General features: G+C 40.6%; 1 protein-coding gene across 1 annotated transcript in view; it reads left to right on the top strand.

Moving 5' to 3' along the window:
• Shisa6 (shisa family member 6) overlaps positions 1-22813 on the top strand; it is a gene marked incomplete at its 5' end in the record, with an annotated part of 297390 nt that overhangs the window by 105137 nt on the left and 169440 nt on the right. The window lies entirely within an intron of this gene.

Here is a 22813-nt window from a genome sequence, read left to right as displayed (position 1 = left end):
GCCAGCACCTGCTTAATCTCTAGTCCTGACGGGTGACCGGTATCTATTCTAGCCACACCCCAGCATCACTTGTTGGTGCCCTGTTTTGCTGACCATTACCGGTGGAGTGCAGAGATCCAGCCCTTCTTCTCAGGCATCCTTAGCTGCCCCTTTCAGAATCCTCCCTCTGACGTGTGCATAGCTCTCCATTCACACTACTTCTCCTTTTGTCTTTATCTAGATCAGTCCTTTAGGATTAGGCTCTAGAAAGGCAAAAGATTAATTTAGTTGGTTCAAAAGACCGTGGAAACAAATAAGGGATATTATGGTTCCTGGAGACCAGCAGTGACGGGAAGCTGTTAACTACTACCCCGAGGCCTGCAGAAATGGAGTGAGGGCATCAGGTTATCAGATAAAGGTGGCACCAAGAGGGATATAACAGCTGTGAAAAATTTAAAGTAAAATCAAGATGGGTGAAATAGGTGCTGTCTCCCTCCTCTCATCCTGCATTCATCTTCTGGTCCCTCCCTCTGGCACCGGGGTAGAAGGGGAGACCAGGATCTGCAGTCCACAGGGGCTGGCCACCAGAGCTCAAGCAGGGGTGGAAGGAAATGGTGGGTCTGATGGGTCACTCAGGAGGTGGTAAGTGGATAATAATCCGCATATATTCCTTTTCATTTCCACCAAATCTGTTTGGTGGTTGACTAACATTTCATGACATTTGCCTTCAACAAGAGAACAAATGAGGCCAAAGCACAGTTATACAGTACACTGTGTAGCCTAAGGTGGCTATGGCCAAAATGATGCTAGGCAGACAGAATGCTTAAAAGTACATCTTAGCAAGATGATCAGATGATCCTAGTGTACCTCACACTCATGCAAAGTTTGTCTTATGCAGAGAAGTTTCTGTGCAAAGATAAGGCCAGCAAACGAGATATGCACTGCAGGGTTGGTCTAATGAGCAGGACAATGACATTCCGCATCTTCCCTGTTGGTGCCAGCTCCCCCTCGCGGGGCCTAGGTACTCAAGCACCAGTCCAATCCGCAGAACAGGAGTAAGAAGCGGTGCACAGGCTGCCGCAGCACGGCTCCATCAGCCCACGTGAAGGCAGCCACCTTCAGCGGCTCTCCGCAGGGCTCTCCCTGTTGGTCTGTCACACTTGCCTGAAACCAGCTACCAGAGCTGCTGTGTAGCAGATGCAAACATCCTACACAATTATTCTCTTTCCAGTCACAGCAGAACAGCTTTGTCTACCCACTTCTGCTGGAACATTTTATTTAAAGTTCACACCCATGGAGATGAGAATGCTAGTGGTTAATTTCTCCTGAATAAGCAAGAGAACCAGGAGGTCTCTTCCCCCTGGATGACAGCTGTGGGGTATGTGTCCATCTCTCTGGCCTCTGCCAGCTCTGATGCTGTGTTTCTAGGGGAGGACCACACCAGTGAGCTGTCAGCAGCACCGCCTCCCTCCTGTTGACTTAGGAGTGCAGCACAGTCGCCTTCCACTCCTGGAACCAAGGCCCCATGGTGTCCCTTCCTGTTGCTCAGCAGAGCCCCTGCTAGGTGAATTTGGGTCTGATGTCAATAGCATTCCCTTCCTCTAAGAACCACATGAGGACATGCATGCTCACCAAAGAAGGGCCTTCCTGGCTTTTCCAGGCTAGGGGAGGTCAAGGGTGAAGAGCAGCCGTCTGAGCAGGGACATCTCCATGCCTTCCACTCTTAGGACTCCACTGTCCTGTGACAGATGAGGGTTGCAAGAAAAAAGGCAGGCAGGTACACACATCAAGAAGCCGGTGATCAGAAGAGGAGGCTATATTGTGCAATTCCTTGTGTTTTTAAATTGTCACTTTTGGACGCAGTTTATTAATAACGCCTTCTGTTCAAGATTCGTTCTATTCCTAAATATGAGGTTTTTTTCATTATAAGAAGAATAGTAGCCATTAAGGAAAATTTGGGATGCATAAAAGGGTTAAGAAATTACTCCTAATTATATCCTAACAAATCCCTTGAGAGCAACCAGTATACTCCCAATCCCACTGTGAGGTGTATCTTCCACCCGTTTCACAAAGACATTATCACATTATTTATTAACTGCAAGCATTTTGCTTACTTAATATTAACTCATAAAACTTCCTCATAGCATTAAAACATGCTAGGAAAGATAGCACCGATAGACTGCATGACATCCACCCTTTAGATGTAATTTATTCAGCTATTCTCCTGTTGATCAAATTTAGCTTGATCTAGTTTTACACTATTGTAAATAATGCTGTGATGACAATCATTGTGCATAAATCTCTGCTATGTCAGTAATTATTTCCCTTGATAGATTGCTGCAAGTGGGATTAGTAAATCAAAGGGTGTGCATTTTCTAGCACTTCTTTTATTTATTACTGTATTGCCCTAGAAAGACCATCCCACTTTATATCATCTTTCAGAATTGTCTGTTCATGTCCATGGCATGCTCCCATTTCTGACCTGCCTCCCAGAAATTCATGTCTTCTTATTTTTAGGAGACTTTTATATATGCTAAAAAATCAACTTTTATATTTTTAATTGCAGTAAAATACACATAATGTAAAATTTATCATGTTGTTATCTTATGGGTATACATCATTTATCACCATTGTTAAGCATACAGTTGACTGGTTTTAAGTATATTCAGATTTTATGCAACAGATCCATAGACCTTTTTCATCTTACAAAACTAAAATTTTGTACCCATTAAACTACAACTCGCCATTCCCTTTCCCTCAGCCCCTGGAACTACTATTGTACTTTATGTCTATGAATTTGACAAATCCAGGTACCTTGTATCAGTGGAATAATACAGCTTTTGTCTCAGTATCTTGCTTATCTTAATTACCACTATGCCCTCGTTTTAGCTATTTTGTAGCATATGACAGAATTCCCTTTCTTTTTTTTTTTTTTTTTTTTTTTTTTTTTTTTTTTTTTTTCCCAAACTCACGACCTTGCGCTTGCCAGGCAGGCGCTTTTGCCGCTGAGCTAAATCCCCAGCCCCTCCCTTTCTTTTTAAGGTAGAATGCTAACTCCATGTATCACACACATTTTGTTCACTCTGATGGATAGGTGGATTGCTTCTCTTTCCAGCTGTTGTGAATACTGTTACTATGTACATGAGTGTATGCTCTCGATGATTTTACACTTACAGATTTCTAAAACATATTTATGAAATATGACCCCTTAGTCCTTTATTTTGTTGCTTCTGCTCATGTTTTTCATGCTCATGTTACTCAGCCAAGATTAAAAATGCTTCACTAGTATTTCTTATACTTCCCTTAACATCTCATTTTTTTATATTAACTAGAACATGTTTTGATTAACTGTCTACGTTCTGCTCAGAATGTGTTTGTTGGTGAGAAATACAAACACACTCAAAGTGCCTCAGCTAACAATAGCTTATTGAGCAACACAGGGTCATTTTTTGTGGCCTCTTTGAATCGGCTCTCTGATCCCTGGACCAGGGCTTTGACTTTCCTGTGGTTTAGGAATTGTGGATTATATATAATTTTCACAGAATTGTGGATTATAGATCATTTTTGAGATGCCTTGGCAAGGTGCAAGGACACCAGCTCTAATTCTGTATGATCTTGCATGTGTAAATTCTCTCCTAACTAGAGCATTGAGACTTAATTTATAATTCTTTTTTTGTTGTTTTGAGGGGATTACTTTTTAGTGTGTGTTTGCAGTGCATAAGATTACATTTATCACGGAGAGTTTGTCCGTGTATGTAACATGTTGTAACCCTTTTTGTCCCCTTCCCCTCCCATCTGTCCTTGCTCCCTCCAACTCCTGTTCCCTTTCCCATTTGAAGAAGCCCTAATGTTAAGTGAAATAAATCAGACACACAAGTTTAAATATCACATGCTTTCTCTTACATGAGCAACGCAAGCTATCAATAAAGAGCAAAATAAAGGATGGATATAAGAAGTAGGGAGACAGATCTTTCTCAAATGGGAAGGGAACAGGAGATGGAGGGAGGGCAGAGGGAAGGGAAAGAAAAGAGATTTTAATAAAAGAGAATCAAAGAAGAAATGGAAGCTAATTTATTATCTTGAAAGAGGAACAAAAACAGGTTTCACATATCTTGTGGGTTGGTTTCCCTTGAGTCTGTTGTTTTTTATGCTGGATCAGTCCTCACTAGGAAGGGGAGAAGGTCATGTGACACAGTGGAATAATATATCCAGCCTTCCTCCTCTATCAAGACATTGCAGCCAGTCTTCCAGATGGGCCTGTGTGCTATGCAGCCACTTTAGTTTGTCTGTGTCAAAAGAAAGTGCAGACATTTTTCTTGCTTTTCTCAGATAGTTAACCAATGCTTCTTTTTCTCTGTTGTGTTACTCATTTTTTTATTGCTGAAACAAAGCACTTGACACCCACAGCCTAAACAAGGAGAGTTTTATATTGGCTCATGGATTTCGGAGGTTTCAGCCCGTAGTCGGCAGGCCCAGATGTAGCAACAGCATAGTGGTGGGCCTGTCGTAGAGGAGAGCTGCTCGTGTCCTGGCAGTCAGGAAGCAGAGGGAGAGCAGAAAGGGCTTGGAGAGGAAGGTACCCTTTCAGGTCACAGCCTGAGCAACCTGCCTTTTCCCACCAGGTTCCACTTCCCGGCAGCACATTCAGCTTTGGGTTAGTCCATGGATGAACTGGCTGAGAAGGACAGTGTGCCCATGACCCAGTCAGCTTCAGAGGCCCCGACTCTGAACTCGTGAGGCTTTTGGGGGACATTTTTTTAATCGAAACCATAACACCAGTGTCTTCTCCACTGATCTGAATGCCACCTTCATCCTATCCTCTTTCCCTAAGTGCACTGTCCTCTTCTCCTGGGCCTCCCACTTGTTTCTGTTTACCTATCTTATACCTCAACCGTCCTATTTTATTGCTTATTGTGACCTGTGGTATCTGTTGTAAGCTACCCATTTTTACATCCTTTTCAAAACTGTCTTGGTTTTTCCTTCTACTAACTTTTTTCTAGACTTCAGACTCTTTTTTCAGCTTTTCGGTTGCCATCTACATCGTTTTCATTAGAATTGTTTTCCAGCTGCTAATGAATTAGTTTGAGAAGAATTTACATTTTCATAATATTTCCACCTGTTTTTAAATAAAATAAAAATATTTTCATTTAATCTAACTTTTGATTGTTTTAGGGTATCATAGAACCTGAAAACTTGATCTTCCTTGTCACCAGAAAAATATACAATGTTGATCTTACCCAACACCCTACTGAATGATGAATTTAGGAATATTGTGTTTAGCCTAAGTCCATGAATGATTTCTTTCTTTTTCTCTTTATTTTTTCTTTCTTTCTTTCTTTCTTTCTTTCTTTCTTTCTTTCTTTCTTTCTTTCTTTCTTTTTCTTTTTCTTCTTTCTTTCTTTCTCTCCTTTTATTCTGTTTGTGTGTTTGTGCATATGCCTGTGTGTGTATATTGCTGCAGATTTAATCTAGGACCTTGTGCTTGCTAAGCATACCCTGTACCACTGGACACCCTGTACCACTATACCCTCAGCACAATGGCTATGGACTTTAACTCCAAGAGACTTAAAAGAAAAAAAAAAAACAACGGAGATAATTATGTGACTAACTTGGAGAAGACATTGACTTGGAGGCAAAAGCATTTTTAGAGTTTATTTACTCATTTAAAAGGGACTTGTGACTGTTTAATGGCCGGTGTGTAGATAAAGCGTGAAAATTCCGTGACTCAGAGCTTTAAATAATTAGAAGGTGAACACAAACCAGTTTTTGTTTATTAATTAATTCAACAAGCAATCCATGAGTACCCCCTGCATGCCAGGCATTGTGCTAATTGCAGGGTGGGGGAACAGGAGGGAGCTTGGTCTTTGCAGTGCAGCTAGTGATATTAGACATGCTCACCAAGAATCAGAACAGAGGCAGCGTTCCACTCAGGGCTTAAACAATATGGCTCATGCTATAGACATTCAAAGAAGAGAGTAGCTCACAGCCTCCAAGTGGGGAGACTCTTTTCTTCTTGCTTTCATAGGGGGACTTGACTACAAGCCATATCCGATTGGCTGTCCAGGGGTTGCTGGGCTGTTGCCCATGCCAAGGCTTAGGTGATCATCAGCCCATTCTTCTCTGCACTTCATGCTACTGGGCTTAAATCAGGATGCCATGTCCATATTCCTGAGGGACTTCTTTTAGCATGACCACTGTTGACTTGTCCATGGCCTTCACGAATCTCACTTTCTTGCCATACAGTACATCTTATTTCTACTGGCAGCCTTCTGTGGCTGAAAAGCTGTAGCCTTTTAGGTGACACAAACTTTGCTCAGATGCTCAAGACTTACATTATGTGGTTTCAGATGAATGATCTGAAATGAGGAAGATTTTATTTTTCTTTTTACCATATGGGGATAAATAGTGTGTCCATTGCAAGGTGGTTTCAAAGGTTCAGTTAAGTGAAATTTTATGTAGAGCTTGTAATCAAGGGCCACACCTGAAGTGATTACCATTTTATTAATTTCAGGCCTTCCCTTTGGATCAGAAGTCTCCTAAAGCTGGAGATTTATCACACATCTTCTAGATTTAGCCTGAATTTGCCCTTCAGTAAAAATAATTCTTTTTACTTAAGTCACTAGGTTAGAAAGAGTTCTGGGCCTGAAACTCCTTGTCAACTGTTGCACTAAGTTTATTAGGAGAATAAATGTCTTCAGGCCAGCTGCTGAGATGAATACTCCTGCTTCCTGGCATGTGCAGTCCACATTCTTTGGAGTATCTTCCCCCCATTTCTCACCCACACATAATAGGCTCAGATACTACAGCTTTATTAGAGGCAGAGCTGATGCCTCTGCTCAGAAAGGCAGCTACTCGACATTCTTCCCATGAACTCTGTCCTGGCTCCAGGGAAGGAAGCTTGTTGGGCTATTCATTATCATGGGAACAGCTCTCCCAGCATTGCATTCTAAATCTCTGGGTAGTGTTTCTTGCAGGAGAATGATCAAGACCATCTTTCTGAGCAGGATTCTATAAAGGAAGAAACATTAATTAGACTTGTAGGAAGAAAATAGATTTTTTTTTAGGCTAGTGCTGCATCTTACGAGCAATGTTTTATAACTCGCTTTCTTTTTCTAGGCTTGTTTTGTCATTTTTCTAGTAAAGGGGTGAATACTGGTGGTCTGCAAGGTCCCTTGCAGCTCTGATGATCTGTGGTTTACCAACTTAATCAAATATGTGCATTTAGGGAACTAGAACACTAAAAATTGGTGCTTTCATCTTACTGCTGTTATAATTGGGGTACAAATGGGAGTTTAATGGTAGGATTAAAAGCTTGAGTTAAAGATTAAACAATAAGATAAATAGTAAAATATAGCAAACATACTAATCCTCAGTACTGAACTAAATCCTTATCCATTCATTCCAAATATCCATCCATTCATCCGTCCTCCTTTATCCAAGCACCTAGAAAAAATAACATACATTGTCACACCCATAGGGTTCCTTAATACCTCTTTTCAGTCTAAATTTAAGGTAACCACTATTCTAACCTCCATCATTGTCAAACAGATTTGCATTTCTTTTGTGGTATTGAAAGAACTTGATCTTGGTCTTCAGATGAATGGAATCATGTCTTTTGTTTGAGGATTCACCTACCACATTGATGAGAGTCATCCATGTTATTATATCTGTCAGTAATTTTCACTTTAGGTAGTGTTTTGTTTTGTAGATATGCCACAATATATTTGTTTAATGTATATTCCATGAATATTCTGATTATTTCCTTTTTTCTATTTTTTAAGCTACTTTATATATTTTTTTTGTAAATTGCCAGGGATCAAGCTAGAGCCTCACATATGCTAGGAAAGCATTCTACCACTGAGCTACAGCCCCAAAATCATGCCTCAGCTTTTTGCATAGTTGGCATTACACATTGTGCACCACTATGCCCAGTAAAGCATGGACTTTTTATACCATAAAAATTATATTTTATAATTTAAAAGGTAAATATCTCTTGAAATAAAAAATGCTTGTCTTTGAACCCAAGGTCACCCATTAATGATGTCTGTGAGAAACCTGAGACTATATTTTCTTACCTATAAATGAGGTAATATTCAAGAGGTTCTAAGAAAATTAATGAGATAACAGTCACAAGGCAGAAGGCATGACTCATAAAAATTCTTAGAATGGTCTGGGGATTTAGCTTAGTGGCAAAGCGCCTGCCTGGCAAGCGCAAGGTCGTGAGTTCAGTTCCTGGTACCGGAGAAAAACCAAAAAAAAACCATTTTGGGCTGGGGATTTAGCTCAGCGGCAAAAAGCGCCTGCCTGGCAAGCGCAAGGTCATGAGTTCAGTTCCCAGTACCGGAGAAAAACCAAAAAAAAAAAAAAAAAATTCTTAGAATGAACAGTAACCATTAGTGTTCTTGTTATTTTTACTATTATTATTGCAGTAGATATAATTGAGATAAAGAAATACCTTACTCAGTCAAGGTTGTCTATATTTAAGAAATTACTGATTACAATTACAAAACAGTATGTTTTATGGTATAAAGTTCTCTTTGGAGCTACTGTGAATTTAAGAATGATGAGAGAAGAAATTCATTTGATTCATTGACAACTATCAGGTGCTAGAGCCTGCATGCCCACCACTGTTCTGTGTATTGGGTCCACCTCTCATGGAACATGAATTCTAGGGTGTAAAAAGGGAGATGGATAGTAAAAAACAGTCACACTGTTGAACAGAGAGCTTTATATAATGACATATTCTCATGATAAGAATAAAATAGTAGAGAACATTTGAGAACCTCTGGTAGATAGGGTGACTGGAGAAGGTCCCTCCCAAGAAGTGGCACTTGCAGTACAAACTAAGTGGTGAAGGAAAATCTGGGCCTGCAAAGATCTACAGACAGAGAGTTCCCAACAGAAGTGACTGCAGGTACAAAAGCTGTCAGATAGGCGCGAACAGTTGAAGAGTTGAAAGAATTCACTGTGGCTTTCACAAGCTACAAGGAAGTTGATATGAGAGAGGACAGCAAGCAGGTCTATGACATCTAGCACGTGTGGATTCTTTTACTTGTATTTTAATTGTAATACGAAGCTTTGAAAGGTTTTCAGGAGAGGCATAGCATGATCTGAAGGCAGTTGTAGAAGGTTTTGTGTGTTGTAGAAGGAATAGATGGTGGTGGGCAGAGAGGTGAAGTGGGAAGCTTGGTCCCACTGTAGAGGTTAGTGGAGGATGGCGGTGCCTTCCACTAGGAGGGAGCAGAAGAGCTGGACAGGAGGAGTGCGAAGTACTAGATGGGTTCTGCTGATAGTCCTGCTAGGCCTTGCTGAAGGTCAGAATAAGGTAAAGAGAGGGATGTAGGATCTATGATTGAGAAAGTAATGTCGAGGAAGACTGGAGGAGACACGGTTAAGGAAGCTGTTGAAATAAAGTTTTCTTTTAACTGTTATTACATGTTGAGTTCTTTTTGTCTGTTTTGTGTTGCTCTAACAGAGTATCTGAGACTGGGTGATTTACAAAGAAAAGGAATTTATTTCTCACATTTCTAGAGGCTGAGAAGTATAGGATCAAGGGGGTGCATTTAGCAAGGGCCTTCTTGCTGTGTCATAACAAGGTGGAGGACATTCTACAAACAGGAGCATTTGGGGTCTCTCTTACTCTTCTTACAAAGAATGCCATCATAGGATCCCGCATGACCTCATCTCACCCTAATTACCATCTGAACATCCTACCTCTACATATCACCAACAAACAGATTTGATAACTAAATTTCCAACATGTGAACTCTTAAGGGACACATTAAAATCATAGCATCTCTGAAAAAGATACGTTGAAATCCTAACTTTCTTACCTGTGAATGAACCCTTATTTGGAAATAAGATTTTTGTAAAAATAGTCAAATAAGATGGGTCCTGCTGAATTAGGGTGAGTCTTAACCCATGGTGAGGACAGCTTATGCTAACAAGTAGAGATGGACACATGGATGCGCAGGCCTACCAGGGAAAAGCTACGAACAAACTGCAAATCAAAGAAAGTTACAACTGGAAAATCTTTTGATAAATTTCACTGTGAGGCACTGGCTGGATGGGGACAAGGGGTGAAGGGAGACATGCATTTAAGCTGTGAGGAGAAGTTTAGTATGAATGAGCTTCTTGAGGGGAAAACTGATGATTTAGGAGAAGGGCAGCAATTTCAGGAGCTAAGTCCTTGAGAGGATGAAAGGAAATGGATGTTGGACTAAAACACAGACAACAGCAGTTCACTTGCTAAATAGCAGAAAAGACAAAGAGAAGGGATGAATGTAAACTCCCTGTGGTTTTCTTACTGCTTAGTTCCTCCATGGGGAACTAGGGAAAATCATTAATTGAAGAGCATAGGAAGCATGTTGGAGGTTTCAGGAACCAGGAAATAGTGTAGAACATTTAGGCATTGGAGGAGCCAGTGATCCAGGGAAGGGTTGCAGAATTACCAAAGTGTTATGGAGTCTTTTTGAGACTTATTGTCCTTAAGTGTGAGAGACACTGGGCAGAATATGGTGATGAAATATCTAGGTATTAACAGATTCCACTTCTGAACACTTTCATTCATCCGATGGGATGGTTTCTGCTGTTTTCCTCATTCTGTAGATGAGTGAATTGGAAGGTTATGTAACTTGTCCCAAGTCAGGTAACTAGGAAGAAGTAGAGCTGAGATTTTAATCCAGATGGTCAAGGTGGTATCAGCATTGAGGACCTGTCCCTATTTGTTGTGTGGCTGTTCCTTAACACTACATCCTCTTTCCTAGCCAGTCTCTTATGCTTAATCAGCTTTGAATAGCAGTGACCATCACTTATTGAATGCTTAGTATGTCTAGTGAAGGCCTTAAACACCTTGCATGTGTTAATCAATTTAATTATCACAAACCTTCATTACGTTCTGTCATTCGTCTCATTTTACAGATGAGGAAATTAGGGTCCAGAGAGATAATATAATGGGCCTGAAGCCCCACAGGTATGAAATGCAGCTGGTAGGCTTTTCTGCTGGTGGTTCTGCTGCATGAGTAGAGTAGAATGAGTGGAGGCTGGGATGTTATGGGTGTGGACCATGACCACTCACCTGGATAAGGAGACAAGGAAGGCTCAGGATGCCATAGTTCACAAGTCAGATCTCCTTTCCCTTAAGAGTTAAACTCTGGAAAAATGGCAGTCCTTCATATTCCTTCTCTGTAATGTTGTGTTCTGCTGTGCCTCAGAGGACTCTCAAAGGGTCTCTCTTTACTGTTTCAGAAGAAATGGTGTCCTTGGAGCACAAGCGGACCAATCAGCCTTCCCACTAGAGTGCTTATAGTTTCTTCACTCCTTCAAAGTTGAATTAATCTAACTCTAGACAATAGTCTTGTGTGCGCTGGGGATTTAGTGCAGTGACACAGTGCCTGCCTGGTAAGTGTGAGGTCCTGAGTTCAATTCCTGGTACCCCCCCCCCCCCGCAAAAAAAGGACTATTGTGTGACCTTATTTCTAAAGAACTAGAGACAGTAGGTGACAAAATACCACAAGATACCATGTACAGGTGACTATATTTGAGCAATATAACAAAAAGCTCTGGGTACTTCTAAACCAAATTTTGCTCCTATAACAAAGGGCATGGTGCAAATCACACAAACATAAGACCTCCCATGTTTCAGAAAGAAAATGAGGATCACAGAACCACAGAAGAGTGAGTGGGTGTGGGCAAGTGTGAGACGAAGTGTTGCCTTTTGATGTGAGGTGAGTTGGATTTGAGTTTTCAACTACTGCGTCTTTCTTAATGAGTCTGTGCTTTCTGAAGCACATCCATGAAAATTGCATGTTTTTTGAGGAACAGTATCACCAGTGTCAGCCTTAACATTCCTGCAGAAATAGTGCAAAAGACAAAACTTTTCTTGAGATTTGAATAATTTTGAATCTAAGTCTTTTGCTTGTCTTTTTCTCTGGAGTATGTTGAAATATTCAATAAACTTGAGGGCTAGAGCACACTTTAGTGGTAGTAGTAGTCATCGTCATCATCATTCAGTAAATAAGTATAAGGTGCTCTGTGCTTTACATGCATTAATTCATTTAATTTGCTCTTCATCACATTCTTCTGAGCCATTATTCCCATTCTATAGATGAGAATAACTGAGACTTGGGAGGCATTAATGGTTTGTCCAAGGTCATCCACTTGATGTCAGGAACAGATTTATTTGTTGCAAGCTTGTTTTTGTCATTAAGTTCCTCGGGCTTATTTTTCTGGCAAGCACAGTTAGAATGAAAGGAACCACTAGGATAGACAGCCAGTGGACTGAGTCTATCCCAAATTATAGATTAGTCATTCTGTGACTTTGAAAATCATGTAACCTCTCTGAGACTGTTTACTTATCCACAAAATGGAGAAAACATGAATACTTTTCTCTAGATAATAAAAGGCAATCATTGCCAATATCTTAGTCCCAAAACGCACGGTCAGGTTATATAAGGTGGTGGCAGTTTTTCAGCATCATCTCATTAGATCCTACTGATCCAGATGCACTCCTAGGAAGCTCAAAGTATTTGCAGAAGGTGAGAAGAGATCAAGAAACAGGTATGGAAAGCATGCCTCAGTCTCTCCACGGGGCTGCACACTGTAGGCCCACAGATAATCAAGAGGGACCTGACTGATTCACTTATTTCATCATGGAGCCTGAGGTGGACCCTAATCACTTAATATGATATTTGGAACAAAGAAAGATTCTCCCCTCCCTGCACACAGCACCTGCATCCTCTGCCTCTTCTGCCCAAGTCTTCTTCAGACCTCCTCTTGGCCAGGCTCCTGCTTGTGACAGTGACACAGCACTGAGATGCTGACTGCAGTCACAGATAGGAACTTGGTCAGACTGGGCAGCTTTCCAAGCAGATTGTAGCCAAAGTATCTGAAGAGAAAATAAATGGGGCACTGGGGTCCCTTGCAGTAGAAATCATCCTCGGTGCCCTTGTTTCCAGCCAGGAGCAGGCTGTGGGCTGCGCAGTGCATTGGGAAGCGCCCTGGTCTGGCAAGTCGGAGCTCAGCTGTCAGCTCAGTGGCTTTGCCAGCCCCAGTTTCTTCATTGATAAATACAGAGCCTAGGGAAGGTGACCTCAGATGTTCCTTCCGCTGCAAAATCCTGATTCTGCCTTGAGGGCAGTGATTAGGTAGAGCGTTTGGACTTTCCAATAGCTCTAGAGATTAATATCATTACCACCAACAAGCAATCTTCCCCCTCCTGCCTTGCTGAATAGTTAGGATATGTAAGAGGTGAGGATTTCAAAGTTTAGTTTCTAGATCATATAGAGCTTTTTTTAAGGAAAAAAAATTCTTTCCTTCCAAAACTGTATGTTATGCAAGAGACCCTAGTGGTGCATCTCAATTATAACAGATAAGACTCACCCCTCTTGTGACCCTCAGCCACAATTTGAGAAAACTATAGGGAAAAGAAAGATACACACACACACACACACACACAAATATATGTCACTGTTTGTTTTTGCTTTCAATCACAAAGTACCAGGTTCATTTTCTTTTTTAATTATGACAACAAAACTAATGATCCCTGGGGCATTTATTGTGAAAGGGGCTTGTTTATGATTTACTTTCTACAGAATTATTTGCTCAGGGGCAAGTTATCCAGCTGATTCCTAGGTTCCTGCTCCAACCGTGCCTGGACGCCTCATTCTTCTGCCTCTGAAGAGATCTACTTTCTGAGGGCTGCATGAGATAAAGAGTCCCACCTTGGAAGTCAGTGATTCAGAATCCAAAACTGTCTGCCCACGTGGTCTTGAGAATGCCCCTACAAACCTGTCTGGGTTTGTGCTTCTTCCTTTGTTCGGTGAGAACTGGAGAAGGCAACTCCCAAGCCATTTTAGCAACCTAGGATTGTTCATCCTGAGCCCTCACAGCTGTGAACACTTTGCCTTTATCAAGTGGACTGCCACTAGTGATACCACTTTTTTCTCCCTTGATTAATGGCCTGGGCAAAGGGAAGACCCAAGAGGGGAACTCTTTGGAATTTCTCGAGAGTTTTGCCAGTAGCTTTGCTAACTGTACAGGCACTGGAAGGTACAGTTCACAGGGACTGTCACATGAAGCAGTGCATTTTTAGTAGCTACTTTCTAGAGACTTAAACTAGCAAACAGTCTTTGTCAGCACAATTAGGAGTTAGACCAAGCCTGCATCAGTTTACCTTGGTACAGCAAGCTTGGACGCTGCTTTATTTTCTGGGTGAAAAATGACTGCATGGAAAAGCACAGGTCTCCGGGCTTGTGGTACCCTCCTCAATGTACGGCCAAGTTAAGGGTTCAGAGAGCTGGAAGGAGCCCTCAGGCCAGATCCTGAAGCCAGGGCTCTGTAGCTCCTTCTGACTCTTTCTGCCTGAGGTCAGCTCGGGGCACAGGCAGAGTGAGAGTACCCTTGGGAGCTCCTTGAATGGGAGAGAGGAAAGACTGTGCTCAATGCAAGAGCAGTTCTCATTTATTGAGGGCTTACTGGTGCTGCGCATTAGAGGAAGCACTTGATACACCTCATCACATTTAATCCTCGCTGCCCTCCTGGCAGTCGGTGTTAGTATCTGTGTTTGATAAATGTCTTGTCATTTACACAGAGAGAAGTGGCCCCTCTCTCTTCCGGGTCCTTATGCTTCTTCTTATAAAATGACTTTTAGTAGAGTTTTTCTCACATCAACAAGCACAAGGAAGAAAAAAATTTCAGCCGTCTTGACTCCACTTCATAAATCTCAGGTAAACTATCGATTTTGCAAACATAAACAGAGCATCTATACAATATTTAGAAACATTCAGTGTGCAAAGTAATAGAAATCCAAGATAACATCTCCCTCCTTTCTTCCCAGCCCCTCTCCAAAAGAAAATACTGTAGTTTGTGCATAGGTTTATTTCCAGAAAAAAATACCTTACTTACAGTAAGCATGTTGATTTTTTTTTGTGTGTGTAACTTTTTCTGTTGTTATACAAAAAAGGGACCATAGTGAAGCATTGGTCTGCACTTTACTTTTTTTTTCCTCCAACTTTCTGTCTTGGAAACTTCTTACAGCAGCATATACAGCTCTGCCTCCTGCTTTTTTTTTTTTTTTCACAGTTTCATAGTTTTCCATCCTTACACTTTACTCAGTTCCGTATCGGCAAATAGTGTTTACAGTCAGTCCTGCGTTGGTTAGCATGCTTCGTGTAGTGTAGGAGAAACTGTAGAGCACACATATTACCTGGAAAGTTTCTAGCGGCAGGATAATAAGTCAAATAGGCTCTATCAATATATACTTTCCCACAAGCAGTAATAAATGTCTGTTGTCTTGGCATCGAGCATCATTAATTCTAAGGCTTTGTCAAGTTGACTGATTTCTAAAACAGTCCCTCGGACTTTGATTTCCATTTCCTTAATGAGGAGTTAAAACAGAGTTTAAATCAGCCTTTAAATTTTTTTAAAACATCTGTCTTCCTTTGAAGCATGTGTGGAAGTAATTATAACCAGGTTTGTGAGTCTTCTAATTATTGATAAGACTGAGCCGTTCGTAAGCAAAGGGTTTTGCAAGGCCTTCATTGCATGTGATGAAAATTGTCCCTAGGGTTTAGTGTATGTGCAAGGGCTTATTTTTCCTTAGGGAAGGTTTAGCAGTGTGCATGGCTGCACAGCCAGGCCTGAGTACTCTTCGAGCTCCCTCTCGGCTTCTCAGACACCGGCTCCATGTCCAGTTGGAGAGCGCAGTCTGCATTGCAAGCAGGCTGTAAAGGTGCAGTGTTGTTCCTCCAATCCCAGAAGCTGCTTTAGATTTTATTTCCTCCCCACAGTGCACTTTTATCGCCCTGTTTGCACACCGGAGTTTCCAGAGGAGCATCAGTATCATTTCACTTTATTTCTGTCCGTAAAGATAATTTGTTAAATGTTAAAAAATGTTTAATTTACCAATCTTTTCTTAATGAGTCTTTGGATTTGTGTACTGTTTGAAGATTATAAATGAATACAGTTGTGGTTTTAGAAAGTCCATAGTTTTACTTCTTGCTTGACAGATTTTATCATCAGATAGTTTTTCATTCCCCCTTCAGTACAGATTCATGGATATTTTAGTCTCTGAGTTCTTAAAGAGGAAGGTTCTTTATTGCTTTATTCTTAAAGGATGATTTGGCAATTAATAAAAACCTTGAGTAACAGTTACTTAACCAAAAGTGATCAATCATTCTGTCAATCTATCATCCACATATGCATCCACTGTCTATCATCAGTCTATCATTACCTTCTGTTCATTTATCTTATGAATAAAATAAAAAATTATTTAAAATTAAGCATATCTTCCAATACCTAGAATAGGAAATAGAACACAGAAACACTTTGCATCTCCTTTAAAGCTATTCTCTCCTTCTTACATACAGAAGTATCTGTTATCCTGAAATCTATGTTTATCAGCTTGCTGAATATCTTCATATTTTATAATAGTACATATGCACATGTCCTTAAATGATATAGTGTTATGTTGCATATTTTAAACTTCTTTTACAGCAGGCCATCTCATTTCTTTAGGTTTCCTTTGTGTATTCCACATTACAGTGGAGGATTGTCCATGATGATATTGAGAGCTCTTTTTCATTTCATTTCATTCTATTTCATTTGCACTGTTGTATAGGATTATGTTATTTCAGTGCACAACTATTTATCTTTTGGTGGACTATAGACTCCACCACACACATATACCCCTGCAGTTTGTCTTATTGAAATATGGCTGCATATGACCTTGCTGATGCATAGATTCCTATGCAATATGTGAGGATTTGTTTGGGATATGTACCTAGAGACAAAATTGCAAGCTGTGTGGTTATGTCTGTATTTGACTTTGTTAGCCATTGCCAAAGGTTTTTCCAAAGCAGTTGTACCAATTTACACTCCCACCAGAAGGGTTCCTTTTTCTCCTTATTCATGTCAGTAATCTCAGGCACCTTAATTTTGCCCAGTCTACTGGGTGTGAAATGATAGCTCATTATGGTTTTAATGTGAATTTCCATGATTACTTGTGACATTGAACACAGCTTTATGTATATTGGCCCTTGGGCTTTCTCTTCTGTGAGTTACCTGGTTCTTTTACCTATTTTCAATATTTTGATTGTTTCCTTTTTTATTAATTTGAAGTTACTTATAGGTTCTGAGTATGAATATATATGTATTTTCTAGTCTTTGACTTTATGGTTCCATAACTGCTTTTGATGTATCAATAGTTTAAAATTTCTCAATTGTTTCTTCTTTGATTTGTGCCTTTTTAAATCTTACTTAAAAAGTACTTTCCCCTCATATCACTAGCATATGATCCTGTAGTCTTTTCTAATGATTTTAAAAATTTGATGTTTTTCTATTTATGTCTTTAGTGTCCTTGGAACTGACTTATGTATGTGTGACTTTATGTGTATGTGTGTGAAGGTATATATCTTCCTACTGCTCTACCTCTGTTTAGTGACAAGTCTGGACATTATATGGACGGCGGCAGTTTTTCTATTCTCACTTTTCATTATTTTCAGTGAATTTTGAGGTCAAGGAATTCAATCAAAATATCTTTACTGAAAAACATTAGCAGGCTCTTTAATGACTATATATACTCATTGAAAATGGATTCTGTTATTGTTTCCCTTTTGCATTTGAGAGAAAAATTCATTTGAAACTGTTCAATTGAATGCAATATAAGAATATTCCTTAGCCAGTCTGTTGTCCCATCTTCATGGAGATAAGGGTCAAAATTATTAAGAAGGTTGCTTCACCTTTTGTAAACTTCATGTTTTATGAAGTTGGTTTGGGCTTTTTTCCTTTATTTTTAATGGTACGTCATCAGGATGTATTTAGATATTGATCCCTTCTAATATGCAGGCTGATGCTTGATGCTCTACTTGAGTATAAGACTGAAGTCTTCCATCTGCTCAGAAATAAATGAACTATTAACTTTTAATTATTGCTTCTGAATTACCCCTTCTGTCTCTTTTTTGGGAGTCTTAATTTTGTAAATGGCTCATGCATTTAGAGTTGTCGGCTGTGCCGTCTTTTCTCCTTCAGTGTATCTTTTTCTCGGTCCTTCACTGCGTGTGCTATGTGTTTCTCTCACCTGACTCTACTGCACTAATTTCCTTCTGTATCCATTCCATTGTCCAGATCTGCAAGTCCAGGCACATAGTTGTGATTGGTTTGCTTCCCTCTCAGGGCTGTTGATCTAATTTCACAGATGCAAAATTCTGTTGAATCTTTAGAGATCACCATTTGGATAGTATCTAGTCTTTTCCTTTCATTTTTTGCAGCAAATCTCCTCTACAGAGAAACATGGCCCCTGATCACTTCCTTATCAGAACCAGCAGCACTGCACAACTCCAGGAGCCAAGCCTGGGTCCTCTCTCTGCTTTAATCTGCTTTCTGCCTGAGGACATTTGTCCCTTAGGACTGTCCTTCGGACTTTTGGCTTCTGCAAAGATTTGGGAAGGGCAAGGGATTGTGATAGACCATCAGAGCAGCCTTGGAAGTGACTGAACTGGAATAAGACTTCCATAGCTTTGGGAAAGGTTGCTAGTGGTGAAGGTCAGAGTGCAGCAGCAGAAGTAGAGGCAGACATGTTACCTGGATGGTGCGTCACACTGTAGGGTTCAGCAGGTGGGGACAGGTGTGCTGTGAGGCCTAAAACACCCTTATTTCTGGCACAGACTGTGTATTTGTACTGAGATACAGGAAGTGCTCATGTTACTTTTCCAGGGTGCTTCACAAAGCTCTTGCTTACTTCTTCCTAGAGCTCCTCTAGATGTACAGTTGTTTTTCTGGAATTGCAGTTTGGTCAATGCTTGTACTCCCTTCTCCTCTGGCCCTGATAGCCAGCAGATAGGCAGTGACTCAGGAGAATTGCTTCTGTACCAGCAGAGAGTGGTTCTTTTTGTTACAGCTAAGGAATACTGTGATACCCATTCATACCATCAACTCATCAACTCTGTGTCTCACCAGCAAACAGAAGTGATGCTGACCCCTCTCTTCTGATTGTCTATGTGCTTGGGGCTTCATTTTTACCAGTTCTTCTTCCTTTCACAATGCCTTTGTTCACTTCTGAGGGTATAGACAATGAAAATCACTCTAGACTTTTACTCTGATTAGTGACTCTTCACCCTGATGACGTCTAGCTGAAGACTGACTTGTGTCTAGGTCTAACATAGAGGTTCACTGGAAATGTGGTCCTTGGTACCAGGTCTGCATCACTTGGAACTTGCTAGAAATGGGATGACGATGCTTCACATCTGGCCTAATAGATCAAGAATTCCAGGGCCAGAACCCAGCAATCCCTGAGTCATGCAAAGGTGGTCTGTTTTGTACTTGAGTACCACAGCGCCAACAAAAGCTAGAACTGTCATCCTGTGTTTTTCATCTCAACCTCACAAGAAGCTTTCCCCCAAAAATAAACCATATAAGATGGCTTTGAAAAGCGTAAGGATTCCATAAAGGGTTCAGCGCCCACTGCCTCTGACTTAGAGTTCACACAGCTTTTCATTTTGTTCAACTTAATATTTTCCAAACTGATTTGGTCCCAGAATTCTTTATTGCTGTGTAGTGTTCTCGGTCCTGTGTCACTACTCCTCAGCATCTTTTCTTTCTACCTCGCTCAAAACCTGAGCACTTGAAACTCAATATCTCTGAGCTTCAGCTTCTGTCAGCTTGGGTGTCATCAAGTGGAATTTTCCTGTACCTTACATTTCCACCACATATTCTGGCTACAGGCTTGGAGAAGAGTCACAGCATGCTCATCATGCCATGGGGGTGAGGTTTGTGGAAAGATGGTAGACTTGGAAGACAGATAGACGTAGAGAAAATCCAGGCTTTTCCACAGGCAAACTCTATGGACTTGGAGAAATGGCTGTTTTCATAAAGGTCTTAGGGATGAGTAAGAAAATAGTGCAGAATGCAATCAACATGGTATCTAATGCCAGAGGATCCAGGCACTGGCTCAGCCATCTCCCAAGTTCACACGCCTTTGGCCTTGTTTTTCTATCAACAAAATGGGAGATAATAATAGAACAACCTACCAGGAAGTTTTGATTAAAATGTTAAGGGTGTGTGTGTGTAAAAAAAAAAATTCCTTATAAACTGCAAAGTACTATAAAATGTTAGCTATTACAGGTAAAAATTCAGCTGTATTTACAGGAGCTCTGTACCTCTGCCTGACCCACGGGCCGGTGACCTAGAAACTTCAGTTTCCTTTCACAGGGGCAAAGCCCTAAAGCACAAGAGCAGTGCTCAGCCCCAGGGATCTTGTTCCAGCTGACAGATAAGAATGATTTGTAAATAGCACAGGCATCGTTTTATGTTCCATCTTCCTTAGTATTGATTTGTTTATCAAAAAATTTATTTATAAGGAGTACAAAAATAAACCAGCCCCAGTTCTGCAGGATGTATCACAGGTTCTGAATTAATGAGGTCCAAATTTATGAGGGCTCTGAATTGTTACTTTCTTTTCTTACTCATCTGTGATTGGGTGAGGTGAGGAGAAGCTGATATGTTGGTTACAGAAGACGGGGCCCTGTACTCCCTGGGGCGGTAATACACCTGCCACCCAGCCATTCTCTGAGGGAGACATTTCTTCAAATAATGGGTCATGTTCACAGCTGCCACATAGCCTGGAATATGGGCAGAAGCCTTTAGCTCAGCCCTGAGAATTCTGGAAATGTGTGAGTTGAGACCATGAGGTTTTATGAGAATGCTCCTCATGAAGAGCTATGTGCCTTGAGAGATGAAGTCACTGATTCCAAATTTGAGGCAAAATTCTCATGATCCTGAAGCTGTAGGTCCAGGACTACTATTGTCAGAGTGTGGTCTCTGGACCAGTAACATCAGTGTCACCTTAATAAATACACGACCTTTTTTTTTTGTTGTTGTTTCATTTTTTGTTTTTTGAAACATGGCCTTGCTTGTAGTGAAGGCTGGACTTGAACTCATTATGTAGCCCAGGTTGGCTTCAAACTCTCAGCAATCCTCCTGCCTCAGCCTCCCGGGTGCTGGCATTACAGGTGTGCACAACCACACCTGGGTGTAGATAATGGGAACTCATGAGATCTATCCCATATCTACTGAATCTGGAACTCTGGGAGTGGGCCCTAGTGATCTCTTGTAAGCTCTCCAGGCTACTTGGATGCATGCTAAGGTTTGAGATGTGGAGTAAGAATGAAGGCACTTGATAACAACCCTCCAGAGGAAGAACATGGAGCCCTGAATATAAATCCCAACAAGTGCTCACTGATCTCACTTGAACTCGTTTACTTTTTTCTACACTTGTACTAAGACAGTAGTTCTCATTGTACTGATACAAGAGCAGAGCTTTTCCAGAATATCCCTGCCTAGGTCTGGACTCTGCATTAGAATCTCAGGAACTGATCTGAGCATCTATGTTTAAAAATACTCTCTCATATGATTCCAGTGTGTACCTGAGATTGAACTCTGTGGATCTGGACTGTGTCCTGCTAGGAAAAGATGATTTGGTTTGTATTTCCCTTTACCATGGACTTACTGTTAAATGTTTATTTTACCTATTTATATGAGAAAGTTTTGTATTCATTATAGAAGAAAAGTTGGAAACTATAAAAGAGTTAAAAGGAGAAATAAATTAACACGCATATTCCAACCATCCTAGGGCAGCTGTCAGTGTCTTTGTGCATTTTCTTTCAATCTTTTCAGTGTTGGGGAGCGGTTTAATGCACTGGCTTAAATTTTAATAGCTGTGTTATCATATTTAATTTAATATAGCACCTTCTATCCACTTTTTAACTTTATATCTTAAGTAGTTTCCCACATATTGTAATTATAAGTACAATTTTAATGTGTGTGTGTGACAATGTGAAAAGAATGTGACTTTCTCTATTTTTGCAGTACAGACTTTAGGATGGCATTTAGAGTCCTTTCTTTCCTCACAATGGCTGTATTCAAGTGTATTGTAAAGTGTTACTTTGAATGTCAGAAGTGGAATATTAACTTCTTTGAATTTCTTTCCCTGCAGTCCTTAACCTGCCCTCGGCCTTTGGTTTTAACTCAGCCCTAAAGGTAGATGTCTGTCTCTAGCTGATGAGAGATATGGTCCTATTGCAGAAAATAAGAAAAGGAAAGCAGAGAAATATTTTCCTAGTGTTTTATAACCATCATTCTACTTGTTAGGGCTAGTGGTTGTAGTAGTTCTTTTAAGTCATAAACCTGCGGTCCCATAGGTTGTATATGATTTGTGAACACACACACACATAGAACAGACTCCCTCAGGCCCACTCCTGCTTGTGTGGAAAGAAAGAAAGCAAATGTGCAAAACAAGAGAAAGGAGAGGTGGGGAAGAAGGAAGAGGACAGGACAAGTATGAAGGTCGTGACTTACAGTGATTCAGTGTTCAATTTTGTTTTGCTTTTTCTATAGTTTGAAAGGAGCACACATTCAGCAGCAACCATAATTTGAATGTTAGTCTGTTCCTGGAGGAGCAATCTGTAGCATCATGCTCTTGCTCTATGTAGAATAGTGGCAGCAAGCCACAGCAACAAATCAACCATGCAATCAGAAAGGAAAACAACTGACACTCTACAGTGTGCTGTGTTGCTGTTATCGTGTTCATTAAATGCATTTTGACTTACGATGTTTCAACTTGCCATGGGATTATCAGGATGTAACTCCATTGTAAGTTGAGGAACATCTATAAAGTACTGTTCTGATGTGCTTTGTGCCTAGTCAGAAATGCCACAATCAAGCCATGTGTTGCACTCCCCCATTTTTAACATAATGTTATTCTTTGTTGCACAGTAATATATACATATACATATATGTGTGTATATGTATATAGTGAGAAATATATTCTCAGTAATATACA

This window comes from Chinchilla lanigera, unplaced genomic scaffold (assembly GCF_000276665.1).
Source record: "Chinchilla lanigera isolate Chin_1 unplaced genomic scaffold, ChiLan1.0 scaffold00066, whole genome shotgun sequence".
Lineage (NCBI taxonomy): Eukaryota > Metazoa > Chordata > Mammalia > Rodentia > Chinchillidae > Chinchilla > Chinchilla lanigera.
The sequence above is the reverse complement of the archived record's forward strand: the minus strand, read 5'-3'. Positions and strand labels throughout refer to the sequence as shown.